The following is a 23,875-nucleotide window of genomic DNA, read 5'->3' as shown; positions in this document are numbered from 1 at the left end:
GGTTGGGGTGCCAAAAGTGGAAAGTTAAGCATTCGGGGCCAAGCCTGGAAGGCAAAAGCTGGGCGGCCAAAACTGGAAAGAGAAGCGTTTGGGGCCAGTCCTGGAAGGCAAATCCTGGGGGGCCAAAACTAATGAAAAGCGATATGGTGCAGGCCTGGAAGGAAAAGGCTGGTGGGCCAAAACTGGAAAGAAAGGGTATGGGGCCAGGCCAGGAAAGCAAGGGCTTATGGGCCGAAACTGGAATGAGAAGGGTTTGGGGCCACGCCTGGAAGGCAAAGGTTGGGGGACCAAAACTGGAACGAGAAGAATTCAGAGCCAGCTGGGGTGGTGTGGGGGGGGGGGGCAAACCTGCAACAAAAAGTGTTCGGGGACAGGCCTGCAAGGCAAAGTCTGGGGGCAAAAACTGGAACAAGAAGGGTTCGGGGACAGGCCTGATAGGCAAAGTCTGGGGGTGCCAAAAATGGATGGAGAAGAGTTGGGCATTATGCTTGGAAGACAAAGACTGGGGGGTCAAAACTGGAACAAGAAGGGCTCGGGGCCAGGCCTGGAAGGCAGAGGCTGTGGGGCGAGGCCAGAAAGACAAAGGCTGGGGGACCAAAACCTGGAACGAGAAGGGTTTATGGCCAGGCTTGCAAGGCAAAGACTGGGGGACCAAAATTGGAATGAGAAGGATTTGGGGCCAGGACTTGAAGGCAGACTGCAGGGGCCAGAACTGTCAGGCAAAGGCTGGGGAGACAAAACAGGAACAAGAAGGGCTGGGGGCCATGTCAGAAACACAAAGGCTGGGGGCCAAAACTGTAACTAGAAGGGATCTGGGGCAGGACTGGAAGGCAAAGGCTGGGAGGCCAAAACTGGAATGAAAAGGTTCGGGGACAGGCCTGAAAGGTAGATGCTGCGGGGCCAGGTATGGAAGGCAAAGGCTGGGTGGCCCAAACTGGAACGAGAAGAGTTCAGGGCCAGGCCTTGAAGGCAAAGACTTGGGGGTCAGAACTGTCAGGCAAAGGTTGGGGAGGCAAAACAGAAACGAGAAAGGTTCAGGGCCATGCCGGGAATGCAAAGTCTGGGGGGGCCAAAACTGGAACGAGAAGGGATCTGAGGCAGGCATGGAAGGCAAAGGCTGGGCAGGCCAAAACTGGAAAGAGAAGGGTTTGAGGCTAGGCCTGGAATGCAAAGGCTGAGGGTCCAGGACTGGAAGGCAAAGGCTGGGGGACCAAAACCGGAATGAGAAGGATTCAGGGCCAGGCCTTGAAGGCAAAGCCTGAAGTGCCAAAACTGGACCGAGAAGTGTTCACGGACAGAGCTGCGAGGCTGGGGGACAAAACTGGCACGAGATGGATTCAGAGTCTGGACAGGAAGGCAAAGGCTGGGGTGCCAAAACTGGAATGAAAAGATTTCGGCAAATGGCCTGGAAGGCAAAGGCTGGGCGGGCCAAAACTGGAAAGAGAAGGGTTCGGGGTCAGGCTTGGAATGCAATGGCTGGGTGGCCAGACCTGGAAGGCAAAGACTGCGTGCCAAAACTGGAATGAGATGGATTCAGGGCCAGGCCTTGAAGGCAAAGGCTGGGGTCCCAAAACTGGACTGAGAAGGGTTCGTGGCCATTAATGGAAGGCAGATGCTGAGGGGCTAAGACAGGAACGAGAAGGGTTCAGGGCCAGGCCTGGAAGACAAAGGATGGGGGACCAGACCGTAAGGCAAAGGTTGGTGGGCCTAAACTGGAACAAGAAATGCTCAGGGCCAGACCTGGAAGGCAAAGACTCGGAGGCCAAAATTGAAATGATAAGTGTTTGAGACTAGGCAGCGAAGGGAAAGGCTGTGTGCCAAAACTGGAGTGAGAAGGGTTCAGCGGCAGGCCAGGAAGGCAAATGCTCAAGGACCAAAACTGGAACGAGAAGGGTTCTGGGCCAGACCTGAAAGGCAAAGGCTGGGGGGCCAAAACTGGAATGAGAGGGTTTGGGGCCTAGCCTGCAAGACAAAGGCAAGGGGACCAAAACTGGAACGAGAAAGGTTTGGGGCCAAATCTCAAAGGCAAAGGCTGTGGGGCCCAAACTGGAAAGAGAAACATTCAGGGCCAGCCCAGGAAGTTAAAGGATGGGAGAACAAAACTGGAACAAGAAGGGTTCGGGGCCAGTCCTGGAAGGCAAAGGCTGGGCAGCCAGACCTGGAAGAAAAAGACTGGGGGGGTCAAAACCGGAATGAGAATTGTTCGGTACCAAGCCAGAAAGGCTAAAGCTGGTGGGCCTAAGCTGGAAAGAGAATCATTTGGGACCAGGACTGGAAGGCAAAGGCTGGGGGGTCCAAAACTGGGATGAGAAGGGTCTGTTTGAGAAGGGTCTGTTGCAAGGCCTGGAAGGCAAAGGCTGGGAGCCTAAAACTGGAAGAGAAGGGTTTGGGGCTAGGCCTGGAAATCAGAGGCTGGGGGGCCAAAATTGGAATGAGAAGTGTTTGGGTCCAGGCCTGGAAAGCAGAGACTGGGGGACCAGACTTTTAAGGCAAATATTGGTAGGCCTAAACTGGAACGAGAAGTGTTCAGGGCCAGGCCTGGAAGGCAAAGGATAGGGGATCAGACCTGTAAGGCGAAGGATGGTGAGCCTAAACTGGAACGAGAAGCATTCTGGTCCAGGACTGGAAGGCAGAGGCTAGGCCAAAACTGTAAAGAGAAGAGTACGGGGCCAGACCTGGAAGGCAAAGGATGGGGGACGAAACCTGCAAGGCAACGGCTGGTGGGCCTAAATGGGAACGAGACGCATTCGGGACCAGGACTCGAAGGCAAAGGCTGGGGGTCAAAACTTGAAAGAGAAGCATTCGGGGCCAGACCTGGAAGGCAAAGGCTGGGTGGCCCAAAATGGAACGAGAAGCGTTCAGGGCCAGGCCTAGAAGGCACAGGCTAGGGGACCAGACCTGTAAAGCAAAGGTTGGTGGGCCTATACTGAAACGAGAAGCATTCAGGGACAGTCCAGGAAGTCAGAGGCTGGGGGACCAGTCCTGTAAGGCAAAGGCTGGTGGGCATAAACTGGAACGAGAAGTATTTGGGGCCAGGACCTGAAGGCAAAGGCTGGGGGGATAAACCCGGAACGAGAACAGTTTGGGGCCAGGCCTGGAAGGCAAATGCTGGGGGGCCAAAACTGGGAAGAGAAGGGTTCGGTGCAAGTCCAGGAAGGCAAAGGCTGGGGAGCCAAAACTGGAACAAGAAGTGTTTGGTGAGAGGCCTGTAATGCAAAGTATGGGGGGCCAAAACTGGAATGAGAAGGGTTCGGGCCCAGGCCTGGGAGGCAAAGGCTGGAGGCCAGACCTGGCACAAAAAGGGTTTGGGTCCATGCCAGGATGGCAAACTCTGGGTGGCCAAAACTGGAATGAGAAGTGTTTGGGGCCAGGCCTGGAAAGCAAAGGCTCGGGGGCCAAAACTGGAACAAGAAGTGTTCAGGCCCAGTCCTAGAAGGTAAAGGCTGGTAGACTAGACCTGTAAGCCAAGGGCTGGGGGGCCAAAACTGGAACGAAAAGGGTTTGGGGCCAAGGCCTATAAGGGAAAGACTCGGGGAAAGCAAAGTTTATGGGCCTAAACTGGAATAAGAAGCATTCGGGGCCAGGCCAGAGAGTCAAAGGCTGGGGCGCCCAAACTGGAATGAGAAGGGTTCAGTGCCAGGCCAGAAATTCAAAGGCTGGGGGCCAAAACTGGAATGAGAAGCGTTCAGATCCCAGGTCTAGAAGGCAAAGGCTTGGGCACCAGACCTGTAAGGCAAAGGCTGGTGGGCCTAAACAGGAACGAGAAGCGATCAGGACCAGGACTGGAAGGCAAAGGCTGGGGGGCTAAAACTGGAATGACAAGGGTCTGGGGCCAGTGCTGGAAGGCAAAGGCTGGGAGGCCCAGACTGGAACGATAAGGGTTCAGGGCTAAGCCTGGAAGGCAAAGGCCGTGGGGCCATGCCTGGAGGGCAAAGGCTGGGGGCCCAAAACTGGAATGAGAAGTGTTCGGGGCCAATCCAGTAAGTCAAAGGCGCTAGGGCCAAAACCAGAACGAGAAGGGTTCAGGACCAGGCCTGGAAGGGAAAGGTTGGGGGACCAGACCTGTAAGGCAAATGCTGATTGGACTAAACTGGAAAAAGAAGCACTCAGGGCCAGGACCTGAGGGCAAAGTCTGGGGGGCTAAAACTGGAACGATTAGGGTTTGGGGCCAGGGCCGGGCAGGCAACATTTGGGTGGCCCAAACTGGATCAAGAAGGGTTCAGGGCCAGGCCAGAAATACAAAGGCTGGGGGGCCAAAACTGGAAAGAGAAGGGTTTGGGCCCTGCCTAGAAGGAAAAGTCTTGGGCACCAGACCTGTAAGACCTTTTGGTAGGCCTAAACTGGAACAGGAAGTGTTCAGGAGCAGGACTGGAAGGCAAAGCCTAGGGGGCTAAAACTGGAATGAGAAGAGTTTGGGGCCAAGCCAGGAGTCAAAGTCGTTGGGGCCAAAACTGGAATGAGAAGGGTTGGGGCCAGGCCTGGCAGGCAAAGGCTGGTGGGACTAAACTGGAACAAGAAGTGTTCAGGGCCAGGAAATAAAGGCAAAGGCTGGGGGGCCAAAACTGGAAGGATAAGGGTTTGATGCTAGGCATGGCATGCAAACGCTGGGAGGCCAAAACTAGAACGAGAAGGGTTTGGGGCCAGGCCTGGAAAGCAAAGGCTGGGGAGATAGGCCAGGAAGGCAAAAGCTGGGGGGACATGCTCCCTTCATGCATAACCCCCTCCCAGCCCCACAGCACTTATGTCCATAGTTGTAGGTTATGCATTTATATTATGATCTGTCACTCCTCTAGACTCTATGCTCTCTGTGGCTAGGGAATCTGTCAGTATATTATTATATTGTAATTTCCCAAGTGCACAGAACAGTGCTCTGCACACAGTAACTGCTCAATATATAAAATTGAATGAACGAATGAATACCTCTGTGAAGCCAGGCCTGCCTGCACCCTCATCCAGTGAGTTCTCCCTGCTGATCTCCCTGCTGATCACATCCGTAGTCAAGAGTACTTTTCCAGACAGTTGTCATTTGAGCACTGCCCAAAAGCCCCTAGCGGATGTGGAACAGCCGCTCTGTCAATCAGACAAATGAATTTATTCAGCATTTAATATGCTGCAGAACAGTGTACTAGCCCTTGGGACAGTACAGTATAACAGAATTTGCAGACATGTTTCCTGCCCTTAAAGAGCTTCATTCTAGAGGGGAAACTACTATTACTATTATTGGGAACTTATGTACCAACAGTAGTTCATTTCCTGCTCACATGGATTTCTAGAGAGTAGAGACTCCTTTTGTCTTTCAGAGGTGGAGCTGTTTATTTCAGGAGAGTGAAGCCTACTTACCTCTTTCTTTTTCTATTTTTGATATTTGCTAAGCTATTACCATGTGCCAGCCACTGTACTAAGCCCTGGAGTAGATACAAGCTATTCAGGCTGGACAAAGTCCTTGACCCACATGGGGCTCACAATCTTAATCCCCATTTTACATATGAGGTAAAAGAAGTGATTAGCTTGAAGTCAAACAGGAAAGTGATGGAGCCAGGATTAGAACCTCGGTCCTTCTGACTCCCAGGCCTGGGCTGTATCCTCTAGGCCATGCCACTTCCACTCCAGACATCAAAATGGAGGGAACAGAACTAGAGCCCTGCCCCCTCAGCAGGTGTGTCAGGTTGGTGGAGGTGGAGGCGGAGTGAAGGGCTCTTTGGGTAAACCCCATCACAATTCTGCCCCTCTCCTTCGAACCTTCTGGAACGTGGAATTCAATGAAGATGTCCCAAATCTGCTCCTTTGGTAGACCGTATTCATCAGTGGGATTTACTGAGCATTAACTGTATGCAGAGGACTGTAATAATAATATTAATGATAATAACAATAATAATAGTGTTATTTGTTAAGTGCTTACTATGTGTTGGCCACTGTTCTGAGCACTGGGATTAGACAAAGCCCCTGTCCCACAGGGGACTCACAGTCTCAATCACCATTTTACAGATGAGGCAAAGTGTGGCACAGAGAAGTGAAGTGACTTGCCCAAGATCACACAGCAGACTAATCGCAGAGCTGGGTTTGGGAGAATGTAATGCAACAGAGCTGGTAGACTTATTCCTTGCCCACAACAAGCAAGAATTAGGTGCGGGAAATGGAAGGGACAGTGCTGAGTCCTCGGTGGGTTGAAGAATGCAGTTTTAGATGTCTAAGCTAGTTGAGAGTGTGATGGGAGTGTGAGAAGCAGCATGGCCTGGTGATAGAGCACGAGCCTGGGCATCAGAAGGACCTAGGTTCTACTCCCAGATCTGCCACTCATCTGCTGTGTGATCTTGGGCAAAACACTTAATTTCTCTGTGCCTCAGTTACCTCATCTGTTTAAAGGAGATTAAAACTGTAGGTCCCACGTGGGACAGGAACTATTTCCAAACCAATTACCTTGTATTTATCCAAGCACTTAGTAGAGTGCTTGGCACATCATGAGCATTTAAAGAATTCCACAATTATTATCATTGCAGTCATCTTGTCGTTCGATTGTAGGCTGCTGGAGGGTGGAAGCCATGTAGTGGAGATGGCGTTTGGCCGACACCCAGTCGACAAAGCTGACCATCTCCTGAGCTTGTGGGGTGAGCAATATAGTGTTTGTGTTGTCAGGCTTTGGGTTTGAATTCTGAGCCTGACACTTGCCCTGCCATATGATCTTAATCAAGTTACTTCACCTCTCTGGGCCTCAGTTTCCTTCTCTGTAAAATTGGGCCTAGATATGTCTGCTCCCTTCCCCTTAGAATGTAAGTCCCATGTGGAACCAGGACTGGGCCTGATGGGATTATCCTACCCCAGCGCTCGACACAGTGCCTGCCAATAATATGCTACGAGTCGATGTCCTCGGACATTATTTGGTTACGAGCTCTCATTTCAAGGGACATGGCCTCAGGCTGGTGGATATGTAGTGTCCGTGGCCGTGGTTGGCTTTCAGCAAGGCCTATGGAACGGCCGGATGCTTCAGAGACCTGTATCAGCCAGCGAAAGACCCATATAGACATGGGGCAGGCTGAATACCGGAACTCTTAGAACAATAGTGACTGCTTGGGCCCCGCATCCCTCTAGAGCCCGTTGAGGAAGGGGCAAAAGTAAGCTTGTTAAAAAAGGGAATGTGTCGGTTTACTGTTGTACTCTTCCAAGCACTTAGTAAAGTGTTCTGCCCACGCTAAGGACTCAACAAATATGATTGACTGACTGACTGAGGCACATCTCAGTCACAGGCTGGGGAGAATGTAGGGGTTGTGTGAGGAGGGGAGCATCTCCTTAGGCAAAGGTGGTGGGGGAGAGACAATTCCCATCCACCCCACCAGAGGAGCCACCTGGCTTGTTTTGAGCCCATTCCCATTGCCATTGCCTCACTTAGAGAGGCAGCGTGGCTCAGTGGAAAGAGCACAGGCTTGGGAGTCAGGGGTCATAGCTTCGAATCCCAGCTCTGCCACTTGACAGCTGTGTGATGGGGGGAAAGTCACAACTTCTCTGTGCCTCAGTACCTCATCTGTAAAATGGAAATTAACTGTGAGCCTCACGTGGTATAACCTGATTACCCTGTATCTACCCCAGCAATTAGACGAGTGCTCTGCGCATAGTAAGCGCTTAACAAATACCAACATTATTATTATTATTTGGCTTTCTGGAAGAACTGATCTTCTTAGCTGTGGAGCATTGCAACAGGAGGGGGCAGTGTTTGTTCGCCATTGCTAGGGCAAATGAGGTTAAACACGAGGAAGAAATGAATAGAAATCGAAGGAATGTCTGCCTCATCTGCTATTTAATTGGTGTGTTTTGAAAAGGGGATACCCTCCATACTTGTTGTTGATGGGGATTTAGGTTGGGCCCTGAAAGATGCTCCTCTGGACTGTAAGCTTCTTCATCAAACATCAGTGGTATTTATTGAGTGCTTACTATGTACAGGCCGCTGTACTAAGTGCTTTTTTATGGTATGTAAGTGCTTTCCATGTGCCTGGTACTGTACTGAGAGCTGGGTAGGCACAAGCACTTATTGGCAGGAATTATATTTACTGACAGAGTTGTATGGTATCCTCCCAAGATCTAAGTAAAGTGCTCTGCATATGTAAGCACTCAATAGTTTTTTAAATGGCATTTGTGTGTGTGTGTGTGTGCGCAAATGCACGTGTGCTCACAAACGATGGTGGTGGTGGGGAGGCTAACTGGGTGGGTGTGTAAAACAGTGGTTGCCCCTGTGGACACAGAAGCTGGTCCTGGAAATGGGGTTTGGGTGTCTGTGCCAGGTGCTGGTTCTTTTTGAGTTGATGGTGGGACTGAAGATCCAGGGCCCTTAATTCTCTCAACAAGTCAAAATCTTGCCTTGAGAGTTCCCCTGCACGTCCTCATTCCCCAAAGAAGGGACTCCTCTGTGTCTGACAATGGCTTCAGGGGAAACTATTGAGGTGGTGCTTTGTCAGGAATAAGGCAGGGGTTGCCACTGTTTACTTCATCCTCTGCTGAGAAAATGTTATGGGGATTTTAGTAGGAGATTCATTCATTCATTCAATCGTATTTACTGAGCGCTTACTGTGTGCAGAGCACTGTACTAAGCGCTTGGAAAGTACAATTCAGCAAAAAAATAGAGACAGTCCCTGCCCACAACAGTCATACTGTCTATAAGGAGGGAGACAGACATCACAAGAAGTAAACTGGCATCAATAGCATCAATGTAAATAAATAGATTTATAGATATATATGCATCATTAAGAAAAATAAGTAGAATTATAAACGTGTATATATATATATATATATATATATATACACAAGTGCTGTGGGGTGGGGAGTGGGATAGAGCAGTGGGATTGGTCAAGGCAATGGAGATGGGAGGAGGAGTAGAGGAAAAGGGGGGCTCATTCCAGGAAGGCCTCCTGGAAGAGGTGAACTTTCAATAGGGTTTTGAAGGGGGGACGTGTGATTATTTGGTGTATTTGAGGAGGGAGGGCCTTCCAGACCAGAGGTAGGACGTGGGCCAGGGGTCAACGGCAGGACAGGCGAGAATGAGGCACAGTGAGAAGGTTAGTTAGCACCAGAGGAGCAGAGTGCACAGATTGGGATGTAGAAGGAGAGAAAGGAGGTGAGGTGAGATGAGAGAAAGGGGGCAAGGTGATGGAGAGCGTTGAAGCCAATAGTGAGGAGTTTTTCCTTGATATGGAGGTTGATAGGCAACCACTGGAGATTCATTCTGGGCAGTAGAGTGAAGTATAGACTGAAGTGGGGAGAGGCAGGAAGTTGGGAAATCAGCAAAGGATGCTGATACAGTAAACCAGTCGGGATATGATGAGCGATTGTACTAACATGGTAGCAGCTGGGATGGAGAGAAAAGTACGGATCTTGGCGATGCTGTGAAGGTGAGACCAGCAGGTTTTGATGACAGATTGGATATGTGGGTTGAATGACAGAGCAGAGTCAAAAATGACACCAAGCTGGTGGGGTTGGTAGATGGGAAGGATGGTAGTGCTGTCCACAGTGACAAGAAAGTCAGGGAAGATAAGGAGCTCAGTCTTGGACATGTGGAGTTTTAGGTGGAGGGAGGAATGCGGTGGAGATGTCCTGAAGGCAGGAGAAGAAGCAAGTCTGGAGGGAGGGAGAGAGAACAGGGGAGAAGATGTAGATTTGGGTATCATCCACGAAGAGATGATAGTTGAAGCCATGGGAATGATTGAGTTCACACAGAGAGTGAGTGTAGATGGAAAACAGAAGGGGATCAAGAATCGACCCTTGAGGGACCCCTACTGTTAGGGGATGGGAGATGGATTTCAGTGGTAAGAGGCACAGTAAGGCATAGTTGCATTGACAGTCAAGCATACAAGCTGATCACCTGTAGATGCAGGCAGTGTACTAGAAGCTGACTTCTGGCCAATGTTCAAAGGTGCTGCGTATCTCTGGACTCAGGAATACCGACACTTCGAGACTATTTGCGATGGGGAGGAGAGGGAGGAAGGGGTCTCAGGTGGGGAGAGGGCTCCGGTGTGAAGAGTAGGGTAGAGCATCATAGAGAAAAGTTCTCTCATTGGAACTGTCTTGCACAACTCTAGATCCCACAGAAAGGACCTTTCTATTTCTGCTTGGGCGTGCTCCCAGGGGAGTGGGAGTTCAGTGAAAAGACTGATTTTCTCTGTGTGTGTGTGTGTGTGTGTGTGTATGTGTTTGTGTGAGAGTGTGAGAGATAAGCCCGTCCCTTTGGCCCCTGACTCTCTTGCCCCACCTCTGGGTAGGATGACTTGAGGGAAAATCTGACCGGCTATTACTTTCTAAACAGAGGCTGCTCAACACTTCATCCTTGCCTTGAGAACCATCCTCCTGCAGTGTGGATGGAGGCAAATCAATTCTCAGATTTGCCCCAACACTGAGCCATGGTGCAGTGGATCACACTGCCCCCACAAAGAAGGTGTAGTGTGTGATGGGATCCTCCTCTCTGTCACCTGGTCCCTCACTCCCCAACCCTCCCTCCCCCCGCATCTCTCTTCCTCCTCCCTCCCTCCCCTGTCTTGGGGGGATGATTTGAGGAAAAATCTGACCAGACATTACTTTCTAAACAGAAGCTGCTCAATACTTCATCTTGGACTTGAGGGCCCCCTCAATCGTTCAAAAATGGAGCTCCATTCCTTTGATACTATAGATTGCCAGGTACCCATCCTCCTGCTCCCCTTCCTCTGCCTGCTCCTCCTCCTTATAATAACAATAACAATAAAGATGGTATTTAAGCATTTCCTTTGTGTAAAGCACTGATCTATGTGCTGGAGTAGACACAAGCTGATTAGGTTGGAGATAGTTCATTTCCAACATGAGGCTCAAAGTCTTAATCCCCATTTTATAGATGAGGCAACTGAGGCACAGAGAAGTGAAGTGATTTGCCCACGGTCACATATCCGACAAGTGGAGGAGTTGGGATTGGAACCCAGGTCCTTCTAACTCCCAGGTCCATGTCTGTCCACTTGGCCTTGCTGCTTCCTCCCTCCTCCTCCTCCCCAAATCTGTCAGGATGCTCTTCTGTCCTGTCTTTCTTATCCTCTCAAGTGCTTCTCTCACTGTGGACCACTCTGTTCACCCATGAAGGTCTGTTATTTGTTTTTTATCAATTTATTATAATGTATAATGTATCAATTTATTATAATTTATCAATTTGTTATTTATTTTTTATCAATTTATTATAATGTCTGCATTCCCCCTCTAGCATTAAGCATTAAGTTCACTGTGGGAAAGCAAAGTGTGTCATGATAGTTCATTCAGTCATTCAATCGATTGTATTTATTATGCACTTACTATGTGCAGAGCGTTGAACTAAGCCCTCTGCAAGTGACTCCTGTGTTTTGGACGGAGCAGGAGGTGGGTGTGCAGGAGAAGGGGTGCACATGTCTGTCCTGTTGGCTCAGCCATAGAAACAGTGTTTGCCCCCCAACCCCCTCAAAAAACCTGGGTTGTCTGCAATCTTCTATGCCTCCTTCTCCAGCTCTGAGAAAGTCTAGAGACAGACATGTTAGGAGCAATGAAACATTCAAACACAACACACATGCACAAAATAAAACCAAAACCAGCTGTTTTCCTCCTCTCTCTCTCCATTCTGTGACAAATAGCGAGAAATGAGGACTTAGTTGGGGAAGACTTCTTGAAGGAGATGTGATTTTAGGAAGGCTCTGAAGGTGGGGAGAGTGATGGTTTTTCTGCTTTACAGGACCAGCCTGCTCTGACTACTTCTGGGATCCAGTGGCAGCAGGTCGGATGTGGGAGCTGTGAATAGGGAAGTCAGACAGGAAAGAAAAGTGGGGTAGGGGTCAGGCCAGAGATGAGACCCCCCCCGGAGAGCTGTTTGGAATTTGTGTTTCCCTGGATAAATCCTTTCATGCTAGACATTAAATCCAATCCTATCGCTTATTCCCTATCCTACTTTATCTTTCCCACAGACATCACCTCTTTGAATGAAGCTGCTAGGGCTTCCTCCAAGGATACCTGATCTCTAACCCAGCTGCTTCCAATCAGGTGGATTACTGACGTCAATGCGGGCCCTGCCCCACTCCCTGCCCTATATAAACCTCCAGAGCCTGAGGCTATTTGGAATTGAGTGTGTTGGCTTTGATGTGAGAGGCTGTGGAGTTTAAGAGGATAAAAAGAACCTTTTGTGGGTGAAGGAGGTGTGGAGTTTGGGGTACCTTTGAATCTGCTTTCTGGCTTGCTTACTAGGGGCTCTTCTGGGCCATGTAATTTCCCTAAAGGCTCCTTTGGCAGGCTATTTGGAAGTATAATCTTTCCCCTTTCCTGACCTTATTAGTGCCTGTGAGGGAAGTGGATAATGGAGTGAAGGGCCTAACATTCCATTTCAGAAGGCTTCTTGGCCACTCAAACTGCCTCTTTGTTCTCCAGCCTTTCTCTGTGGCTGTGGAAATTCCAAGAGACACTTCTTTCTTGCAAGCAATTAGTGGTGTTTACTGAGTGCTTATTATATGTAGACACTGTACTACATGGTTAGGAGAGTACAGCTCAAAATAATTAACAGGCATGTTCACTCTAGCCCTCACTCACCACCTTAACAGACCTGTCCCCACTTTTCTGCTCTCCTTCCCTTACACCTTCAAGATATGCTTGTCTTCTAGATGCTACCAGAGTTCCCTTTCAATCTTATAGGTCCAGCATCAGTTGAATGAGGAGGACCCAATTAATACAATACAGGTAATGTAGGGATCTGAGTATAAGAGTATGTACCTAATTGCTGTGATGTGAATATTTCAGTGCTTAAGGGGTTGGACTATGTGCATGGGTGAGTTGAAAGGGGAAATAAAGTGTGTGTGTGTATGTGGTGTGGTTGGGCATGGGGATGATGTGAGTTTTCCCCAGGGAAGACTTCCTGAAGAAGAAACAATTTCAGTAGGGCTCTTAAAATTTTGGGAGACAGCTGGTATGTCCATTACCATTGTCTATTGTCCAGCTCCTACAGGTGGGAGGCTGTGTGGGGATGGGTTGGGATGGATGTGGCCCACATGAGACACAATGAGCAGGCTGGATCTTGCAGGAGCTTCCTAAACCTAACTCAGAGCCATCTGGAGGTGGATGTCTAAGGGGTCCTGGTGATGGGAAGAGAGGGATCATCCACGTTGCCTACCAGAAGGTTCTTATACTACCTGGCTTGAAGAATGTTCTTCCTTTAGGGAAGGTACAGAGGAGCTGAGCTTTCATCTCTAAGGGCAGGTGATGTGGGCATGTGTGGATGATTAAAGGTTATGGCAGGAGAGGAAGGAGGTGGTGGGCAGAGGGTTCTATCGCTCTCAGCACTGAGGCTGGTTCTACAAACTGGGGCTAAGGCTCTGTGGAGGGTACTGGTTCTGTCAGGCTTGAATGTGGGGCTGAGAAGATCCAGGACCCTTAATTCTATAGATGGGTTAATCCTCCCTGAACCCACAGCCCTGTCTACAGGGTCACCATGCACATCCTTAGTCTCTCCAGAGCTGGAACTCTTCAGTGGCTGTCTCTGAGGGAGTTGGTGGGTGCAGGGGGATGGGGGCGGGGGGCAGTCTAGGGTTAAGAGTGAAGCTGGCTAGGTGCTTTCTGGCTTGCTAGCCGGGAGAGCTTCTAGGTCAGGTAATTTCCCTAATGACCTCCCTGCAGGACTGTTCTGTGGTGGGAGGGTATCATCCCTCACCTATCCTGACTTCATGTCCTTGTTGTGGGTGGGAGGAGGCGGGGTGTCACTTAATGGAAAGAGCATGGGTTTGGGAGTCAGAGGATGTGGATTCTATTCTTGGCCTTGCCACCTGTCTGTTGTGTGACTTTGGTCAAGTCATTTAACTTCCCTGGGACTCAGTTACCTCACCTGTAAAATGGGGATTAAGACTGTGAGCCCCATGTGGGACAATCTGAATACACTGTGGCTATCCCAGCACTTAGAACAGTGTTTGGAAAATAGTAAGTGCCTAAAAAGACCATAATAATCATTATTATCATGAGTGAGGTGAAGGGTCTAATAATCCACCTCAGATGGCCCCTCCACCTCAGATGGCCCCCTTGCCACTCAAACTGCCTCTTTCTGTAGCTGTTGAAGTTCTCAGAAACACTATGCTTTTCCAGTCAATCAGTGGTATGTATTGAGTGTTTACTATGTGCAGAGTACTGTACTAAGTGCTTGGGGGAGTACAGTGCAACAGAATTAGCAGACTCATTCCCCGAAGCTCTGACTCATCACCTTAGTATACCTGACCACCCTTTTCTGCACTCACTATGGTGTCTCCCTCCCTAATACCTGCAGATATGCTTGTATTCTCCATGTCATGAATCCCCTTTCAATCTTAGAGGTCCACAATCAGTTTTATGTGGTGGACCCAGATGATACAATACAGATAAGGGAAGGATCTGAGTATAAGGGTGTGTACCTAATTGCGGTGATGTGAAGATTTCAGTGCTTAAGGGATTGGACTACCTGCATGGGTGAGCTGGAAGGCGAAATAAAGTGAGTGTGTATGTGTAGGTCACTCTACCCATTCTCTTTTCCAAGGGAAGAAACCCTGCTGTGAGTGCTGGTGGCTTCTGGCAATATAGTGCTAGGCGCAGGATACTGCCTATCAGTGTGTCCACCCCATTCCTCTCTGAGAAGAGTTGAGTGGGCTCCACGTGAGTCATGAGGGGTGAGGGTGGGGAGGACAAAGTAGCCATTGTATTAGAAAGTGAATTATCCCTTACATAGCTGCTGGACATCCAGTCCCTTGAGGAAAAGCCATCATCATTACTTAACAAATACCATTATTATTACTATTATTATTATTATTAACATTAGAGGAAATAGGGGTCTTAGTTGGGGAAGACCTCTTGGAGAAGATGTGATTTTAGGAGGTTTCTGAAGGTGGGGAGAGTGGTGGTCTGCTTTGAAGGACCAGGTTGCCCTGACTGCTCCTTGGGTTCAGTGTCAGCATGCTGGCAGTAGGGACTGGGAGGAGGGAACTGAGACAAGATTGGAAGGTAGGGTGGGGAGTCAAGCCAGAGATGAGACCCACTGGAAAGCTGCTGGGAATTTGTGTTTATATGAACAAATCCTTTCATAATAATAATGATGGTGTTTTTTAAGTGCGTACTATGTGACAGGAGGTGCTTTACTAAGCAATGGGTGGACATACGCCAATTGGGTTGGATAAAGTCCCTGATTAATCTGGGCTCACAGTCTCAATCCCCATTTTACAGATGAGGTAACTGAGTCACAGAGAAGTGAAGTGGCCAGGGTTACATAGCCATTAAAAGGCAGGGCTGGGACCAAAACACATGACCTGTGTGCTGGAGATGTTTTCCCCCTAAGTTTACCCCACCTGACCTTTTCCCCTCACTTAACCTTTTCCCCTCGCCCAACACTTTCCCCTCACCTAACCTTTTCCTATAGCTTAACCTTTTCCCCTGGCCTAATCTTTTCCCCTTAGCATAACCATTTCAACTAATATAACCTTTTCCCCTGGCCTAACCTTTTCAGCTAACTTAAACTTTTCCCCAGCTTAACCTTTTTGCATAACCTTAACTTTTCCCCCCAACCTAACCTTTTCCCCTAGCTTCACCTTTTCCCCAACCTACCTTTTTCACTTGCATAACTTTTTCCTCTTGGCCAATCCTTTTCCCCTGACCTTACCATGTCCCCTGGTCTAACCATTCTCCTTAGCCTAACCTTTTCCCCTAGCCTAACCTTTTCCACTAGTCTAGCCTTTTCCCCCAGCCTAACCTTGCCCCTAACCCAACCACTTCCCATAGCCTAAACCTTTCCCCTAGCTTAATCCTTTCCCCTAAACTAACCTCTACACCTAACCGGACCTTTTCCCATACCCTAACCTTTCCCCTCGCATAACCTTTGGGCTAGCCTAACCTTTTCCATGAGCCCGACCTTTTCCCTGACCTAAAGTTTTCCCTTGACCTAACATTTTCCCCTAACCTAACCTTTTCCCAGAGCCTAAACTTTTCACGTTAGCCTACCCTTTTCCCCTAGTCTAAAACTTTTCGGGTACCTGAAACTTTTCCCCTAGCCTAATGTTTTCCCTTAGCCTAACCTCTCCCCTAGCCCAATCTTTCTGCTGGCCTACCCGTTTCCCCTAGCCTAACCTTTTCCCTTGGCCTATCCTTTCCCCCACCTCACCTTTTGCCCTGACCTAAGCTATTCCCCAGCCTAAACTTTTCCCCTTGCCTAACCTTTTCCACTGGCCTAACCTTTCCCCTAACCTAACTTTGTCCCCTAACCTAACCCTTTCCCCAAGCCTAATATTTTCCACTAGCCTAACCTTTTCCCCTTGCCTAAGCTTTCCCCCAGCCAACCTTTTCCCCTAGCCTAACTTTCCCGTAACCTTTTAACCTCACCTAATCTTTTCCTGTCACCTAGGCTTTTCCCCTCCTCTAACCTTTTCCCCTTGCCTAACCTTTTCCCCTAGCTTAACCTTTTCAACTAACATAAATTTTTCCCTTGGCCTAATCTTTTCACCTAACCTAAACCTTTCCCCTAGCATAACCTTTTCACCTAACCTAACCTTTTCACATAACCTAACTTTTCCCCCTAGCTTAACCTTTTCCCTGGCCTACCCTTTTCCCTTGCAAAACCTTTTCCCCTGGCCTATCCTTTTTCCCTAGCCTAACCATTTCCCCTTGGCCAATCCTTTTCCCCTGGCCTTACATTTTGTCCTGGCCTAAACTTTTCCCTTGCAAAACCTTTTCCCCTGGCCTATCCTTTTTCCCTAGCCTAACCATTTCCCCTTGGCCAATCCTTTTCCCCTGGCCTTACATTTTGTCCTGGCCTAAACTTTTCCCTGTCCTAACCTTTTCTCCTGGCCTAACCTTTTCACCTCACCTAAAGTCTTCCCCTTGCCTAACCTTTTCCCTGAGCCTAACATTTTCCCCAAGCCTTACCTTTTCACCTAGCTTTACCTTTTTCCCTGGCCTAACTTTCTCTCTGGCCTAACCTTTTCCTCTAGCCTAACCTTTTCCCCTAGCCTAAAAAATTTCCCTAGCCTTATGTTTTCCCATATCCTAAACTCTCCCGTAGCCTAATCTTTCCTCTAGGCTTACCTTTTCCCCTTGCCTAACCTTTTACCCTAGCCTAACCATTTACTAAAGCCTAACGTTTTCCCCAGGCCAAAACCTGTCCCCTGACCTAAACCTTCCCCTGGCCTAAACTTTTCCCCGACCTAACCTTTTCCCCTGGCCTAACCTTTTCTCCTTGCCGAACCTTTTCCCCTTGCATAAGCTTTTCCCCTGGCCTAAGTCTTTCCCTTGACCTAACCTTTTCTCCTAGCCTTACCTTTTCCCCAGGCTTACCCCTTACCCCTAGTCTAAACTTTCTCCAGCCTAACCTTTTCCCCTAGCCTTACCTTTTTCCCAGGTTTAGCCTTTACCCCTAGTCTAACCTTTCCCCCTTTGCCTAATTCTTTCCCCTAGACTAACCTTTTTCCCTCACCTAACATTTACACCAAGCCCAACCTTCTCCCTGGCCTAACCTTTTCCCCTAGCCATACCTTTTTTCTAGACTTAACCGTTTCCCCTAGCCTAACATTTTCCCCCACCTCTTTCCCCTAGGTTACCCTTTTCCCCTAGCCTAAGGTTTTGCCCAGCCTAAAATTTCCTCTAGTCTAATCTTTCTCCTAGCCTTACCTTTTCCACTGGTCTAAGCTTTCCCAGCCTAACCTTTTCCCCAGGTTAAAAATTTCCCCTAGCCTAATGTTTTCCTTAGCCTAACTGCTCCCTTAGCCTGATCTTTTTCCTAGCCTAACCTTTTCCCCTAGCCTTACCTTTTCCCCTTGCCTAACCTTTTCCCATTGCCTAACCTTTTTCCTTGGCTTAAGCTTTCCCCTAACCTTTCCCCCTGCCTTAAGCTTTTCCCTGGCCTAAGCTGTTCCCCTGGCCTAAGCTTTTCCCCAGCCTAAGCTTTTCCCCTGGCCTACCCTTTTCCCCTAGCCTACCCTTTTCTCCTAGCCTTACCATTCTCCTCAGCCTAACCTTTTCCCCCTGCCTAATTCTCTCCCCTAGCCTACCCTTTCCCCCTAACCTAACATTTATACCATGCCCAACATACTTACTGGACTAATCTTTTCCCCTAGCATAACTTTTCCCCCCGACTAACGTTTTCCCCTGCCCTTACCTCTTCCCCTACCGTAACCTTCTCCCCTAGCCTAATGTTTTCCCATTGCGGAACCTTTCCCCTAGCCTAACATTTTCCCCTAGCCTAACCTTTTCCTCTTACCTAACCTTTTACCCTAGCCTAACCATTTACCATAGCCTAACCCTTTCTCCAGGCCAAACCTTTTCCCCTGACCTAACCTTTTCCCCTAGCCTAACCTTTTCCCCTAGCCTCAGCTAATTCCTCTAACTTAACCTTTACACATAGCCTAACCTTTCAGAAAGCCCAACGTTTTAACCTAGTCTAACCTTTTCCCCTGGCCAAACCTTTTCCCATACAATAACCTTTACCATGGCTTAAACTTTCCCCCTTGACTAACCTTTTCCCACAGTCTAACCTTTTCCCCTAGTCTAGCCTTTTCACCTAGCCTTTCCCCCCCAGCTTTAACCTTTCCCCTATTCTAAACTTTTCCCTTAGCCTAACCTTTCCCCTAGCCTTACGCTTTCTCCTAACCTCTTTCCCCTAACCTAACCATTTCCCTTAGCCTAAACGTTCCCCGTAGCCTAACCTTTGCCCATTCCTAACCTTTCCCCTAACCTAACCTAACCTTTCCCTTAACCTAATCTTTTCCTTAGCCAACCATTTCCCCTAGCATAACCTTTTCCCATAGCTTAACCTTTTCCCCTAGAGCAACCTTTTCCCCTAGCCATACCTTTTTTCTAGACTTAACCGTTTCCCCTAGCCTAACATTTTCCCCCACCTCTTTCCCCTAGGTTACCCTTTTCCCCTAGCCTAAGGTTTTGCCCAGCCTAAAATTTCCTCTAGTCTAATCTTTCTCCTAGCCTTACCTTTTCCACTGGTCTAAGCTTTCCCAGCCTAACCTTTTCCCCAGGTTAAAAATTTCCCCTAGCCTAATGTTTTCCTTAGCCTAACTGCTCCCTTAGCCTGATCTTTTTCCTAGCCTAACCTTTTCCCCTAGCCTTACCTTTTCCCCTTGCCTAACCTTTTCCCATTGCCTAACCTTTTTCCTTGGCTTAAGCTTTCCCCTAACCTTTCCCCCTGCCTTAAGCTTTTCCCTGGCCTAAGCTGTTCCCCTGGCCTAAGCTTTTCCCCAGCCTAAGCTTTTCCCCTGGCCTACCCTTTTCCCCTAGCCTACCCTTTTCTCCTAGCCTTACCATTCTCCTCAGCCTAACCTTTTCCCCCTGCCTAATTCTCTCCCCTAGCCTACCCTTTCCCCCTAACCTAACATTTATACCATGCCCAACATACTTACTGGACTAATCTTTTCCCCTAGCATAACTTTTCCCCCCGACTAACGTTTTCCCCTGCCCTTACCTCTTCCCCTACCGTAACCTTCTCCCCTAGCCTAATGTTTTCCCATTGCGGAACCTTTCCCCTAGCCTAACATTTTCCCCTAGCCTAACCTTTTCCTCTTACCTAACCTTTTACCCTAGCCTAACCATTTACCATAGCCTAACCCTTTCTCCAGGCCAAACCTTTTCCCCTGACCTAACCTTTTCCCCTAGCCTAACCTTTTCCCCTAGCCTCAGCTAATTCCTCTAACTTAACCTTTACACATAGCCTAACCTTTCAGAAAGCCCAACGTTTTAACCTAGTCTAACCTTTTCCCCTGGCCAAACCTTTTCCCATACAATAACCTTTACCATGGCTTAAACTTTCCCCCTTGACTAACCTTTTCCCACAGTCTAACCTTTTCCCCTAGTCTAGCCTTTTCACCTAGCCTTTCCCCCCCAGCTTTAACCTTTCCCCTATTCTAAACTTTTCCCTTAGCCTAACCTTTCCCCTAGCCTTACGCTTTCTCCTAACCTCTTTCCCCTAACCTAACCATTTCCCTTAGCCTAAACGTTCCCCGTAGCCTAACCTTTGCCCATTCCTAACCTTTCCCCTAACCTAACCTAACCTTTCCCTTAACCTAATCTTTTCCTTAGCCAACCATTTCCCCTAGCATAACCTTTTCCCATAGCTTAACCTTTTCCCCTAGAGCAACCTTTTCCCCTAGCCTAACCTTTTCACAACATCCTAATCTTTTCCCATAGCCTAACCATTTTCCCTGGACTAAGCTTTCCCCTGGCCTAAGCTTTCCCCAGCGTAACCTTTTCTCCTAGCCTAACCTTTCCCTTAATCTAACCATTTCCCCTAGCTTAACCTTTTCAATGATAACCTTTTCCCATGGCCTGACCTTTTTCCCTGGCCTAACATTTTCCCTTGGCCTAACATTACCCCTTAGCCTAACTTTTTTCCAAAGCTTAACATTTTTCCCTAGAGTAACCTTTTCCCCTAGCCTAACCTTCTCCCAAAAGCCTGACCTTTTCCCCTAGCCTGACCCTTTCCAGTAGCCTAAGCTTTTCCCCTGCCCTAAGATTTTCCCTGACCTACGTTTTTCCCTGGCCTAAGTTTTTCCCCTAGCATAACTTTTTCCCAGTCTTTAACTTTTCCTGTGGCCTAATCTTTTCCCCTGTCCTAACTTTTTCCCCTGCCCTAACTTTTCCCCTGGCCTAAGCTATTCCCTGGCTTAACCTTTTCCCCTGTGAAACCTTTTCCTCTGGCTTGTGCTTTTCCCCTGGCCTAAGCCTTTCCACAACCTAACCTTTTCCCTTGGCTTAACGTTTCCCCCTTGCCTAACCTTTTCCCTGAGCCTAATATTCTCCCGCAGCCTTTTCTTTCCCTGTGGCCTAACCTTTTCTTCTGGCCTAACATTTTCCCCTGGCCTAAGCTTTTCCCGTGGTCTAACCTTTTCCCATGGCCTACCCTTTTCCCCTAGCCTAACCTTTTCCCCTAGCCGAAAACTCTCCCCTAGCCTAATGGTTTCCCCTAGCCTAATGTTTCCCCTGGTCTAATCTTCCTCCTAATCTAACCTTTTCCCCTAGCCTAACCTTTTCCCCTGCCTAACTCTTTCCCCTAGCCTAACATGGCATTTACACCTAGCCCAACCTTTTCCCTGGCTGAACCTTTGCCCCTGGCCTAGACTTTTCCCCTGTCCTACCCATTTCCCCTGGCCTAACCTTTTCATCTCGCCTAACCTTTTCTCCTTGCCATCCTGTCACTAAGCCTAACATTTTCCCCTAGTCTTACCTTTTCCCCTACCCTTTCCTTTTCCCCTGGCATAACTTTCTCCCTGGCTTAACTTTTTCCCCTTGCCTAAACTTTTCCCCTAGCCTAATTTTTTCTCTTAGTCTAACATCTTCTTTAACCTAGTCTTTCCCCTAGCCTGACCTTTTCCCCTAACCTTACCTTTTCCCCCAGCTTAAACTTATCCCCTTGCCTAACCATTTCCCGTGGCCTAACCATTGCCCCTGGCCTAACCTTTGCCTCTGGCCTAAGCTTTTCCCGGGCCTAACCTTTTCCCAACCTAACCTTTTCCCCTACCATAACCTTTCCCCGGCCTGTTTTCCCCTTCCTGAACCTTTCGCCTAGCCTAATCTTTCCCCTAGCCTAAACGTTTCCCATTGCCTAATCCTTTCCCGGTTTCCCTTTTCCCATAGCTTAACCTTTTCCCCTGGCCTAACCTTTTCCTCTGGCCTGTTTCCCCTGGCCTAAGCTTTTCCCTGGCCTAAGCTTTTGCCTGGCCTTAGCTTTTCTCCTATCCTAACCATTTCCCCTGGTCTGTTTCTCCCTGACCTAGCTTTTCCCCTGCCTAACCATTTCCCATAGCCTAACATTTTCCCTTAGCCAAACATTTTCCCCTATCGTAACCGTTTACCCTGGCCTAATGTTTTCCCTTTGCCAAACCTGTTGCCTAGCCTAATCTTATCCAGAGTTTAAGCATTACCCCTTGCTTAACCTTTTCCCATGGTCTAACCTTTTCCCCTTGCCTAACGTTTTACCCTAGCCTAACCATTTACTATAGCCTAACCTTTTCACCAGGCCAAACCTTTTTCCCTGACCTAATCTTTCCCCTGGCCTAACCTTTTCCCTAGCCGCAGTTTTTTCCCTAACCTAACATTTACACCTACCCTAACCTTTCCTAGAACTTAACCTTTCCCCTAACCTAACTTGTACTACTAGCCCAACCTTCTCCCTGCCCTAATCTTTTCCCCTAGCCTAACCTTTTGTCTGGGCCTATCCTTTTCAACGGGCCTAATCATTTCCCCTGGCCTAGGCTTTTCCCTGGCCTAACCTTTTCCCCTGGCCTAACCTTTTCCCCTGGCCAGAGGTTTTCCCCTGGCCTAATGTTTTCCCCTTGCCAAACCTTTCGACTAGCCTAATCTTTCCCCTAGCCTAAACATTTCCCATTGCCTAACCTCTTCTCCTGGTCTAATCTTTTCCCCTGGTCTAATCTTTTCGCCTAACCATTTCCTGTGGCCTACCATTTTCCCCTGGTCTACCCTTTCCCCCTGGCTTAACCTGTTCCCCTGGCCTAAACTTTTCCCTGGCTTAAACCTTTCCCCTTGGCCTAGCTTTTTCTCCTAGCCTTACCTTTCCCATAATCTAACCTTTCCCCTAGCCTAATGCTTTCTCCCAGCCTAACCTTTTCCCCTTGCCTAACCTTTTCCCTGAGCTTAACGTTTTCCCCAAGCCTAACATTTCCCCCTAGCCTTACCTCTTCCCCTGGCCTAACTTTCTCCCTGGCCTAGCCTTTTCCCTTAGCCTAAACTTTTCCTTAGCCTAGTCTCTTCTTATGGCCTAACCTTTTCCCCTAGCATAATGTTTCCCCCTTGTCTAACTTGTTCCATGAGCCTAGAATTTTCCCCTAGCCTAACATTCCCCATAACCTGTTTCCCTTAGCCTAAACCTTTTCACTAGTCTAATGTTTTCCCTTAGCCTAATCTTTCCCCTAGCCTAACCCTTTAAGCCTTACCTTTTCCCCGGCCTAACCTTTTCCCCTTTCCTACCCTTTTCCCATGGCCTAACCTTTTCCCCTGCCCTAAGCTTTTCCCCAGCCTAATCTTTCTTTTCCCCTGGCCTATCCTTTTCCCTCGGCCTAACCTTTTCCTCTGGCCTAAGGTTTTCTCTGGTTTAAACATTTTCCCTGGCCTAACTTTTTCCCCTAGCCTAATGTTTCCCCTAATCTAATATTTCCCCTAGTCTAATCTTTCCCATAGCCTAACCCTTTCCCCTAACCTTACCTGTTCCCCTGGCCTAAGCTTCTCCCTGGACTAACCTTTTCCCCCAGCCTCACCTTTTCCCCTTGCCTAACATTTTCCCTTTGCCTAACATTTTCCCGTGGCTTAATCTTTTCCCCTGGCCAAAGCTCTTCCCCCTGCCTAACCTTTTCCCGTGGCCCATCATTTTCCCCTGCCGTAAGCTTTTCCCCGGCCTAATCTTTTCCTGTGACTTAACATTTTCCCCTGGCCTAAACTTTTCCCCTTGCCTAAGGTTTTCCCTTAGTCTAATGTTTTCCCCTAGCCTAACGTTTCCTCTAGTCTAATCTTTCCCCTAGCCTTACCTTTCCCCCTAGCCTTACGTTTTCACCGGCCTAACCTTCTCCCTGGCCTAACCTTTTCCCTAGGCTAACTTTTTCCCTAGCGCACTGTTTTCCCATAGCCTAACCTCACTCTTAGCCTAATCATTCCCCTAGCCTTCCCTTTTTCCCTGGCCTTCCCTTTGCCCCTGGCCTACCCTTTTCTCCTGGCTTAACCATTTCCCCATGCCTACTCTTTTCCCCTGAGCTACACTTTTCCCCTAGCCTACCCTTTTCCTTTAGCCTAACCTTTTTTCTTAGCCTAACCTTTTCCCCTAGCCTTACCATTTTCCCAGGCTTAGCCTTTTCCCTTAGCCTATCCATTTCCCCCTTCCTAACTCTCTCCCCTAGCCTAACCTTTTCCCCTA

At 48.6% G+C, this 23,875-nt stretch overlaps 1 protein-coding gene across 1 annotated transcript in view; it reads left to right on the top strand.

The window, feature by feature from the left end:
- The window catches only part of LOC103165880 (endogenous retrovirus group K member 13-1 Env polyprotein-like), a 649,133-nt gene that overhangs the window by 483,327 nt on the left and 141,931 nt on the right, over positions 1-23,875 (top strand). The gene's annotated exons all lie outside the window — the stretch shown is intronic.

This window comes from Ornithorhynchus anatinus, chromosome 16 (genome assembly GCF_004115215.2).
Source record: "Ornithorhynchus anatinus isolate Pmale09 chromosome 16, mOrnAna1.pri.v4, whole genome shotgun sequence".
Classification (NCBI taxonomy): domain Eukaryota; kingdom Metazoa; phylum Chordata; class Mammalia; order Monotremata; family Ornithorhynchidae; genus Ornithorhynchus; species Ornithorhynchus anatinus.
Note: the sequence above shows the minus strand (reverse complement) of the source record. Positions and strands in the feature narration are given on the sequence as shown.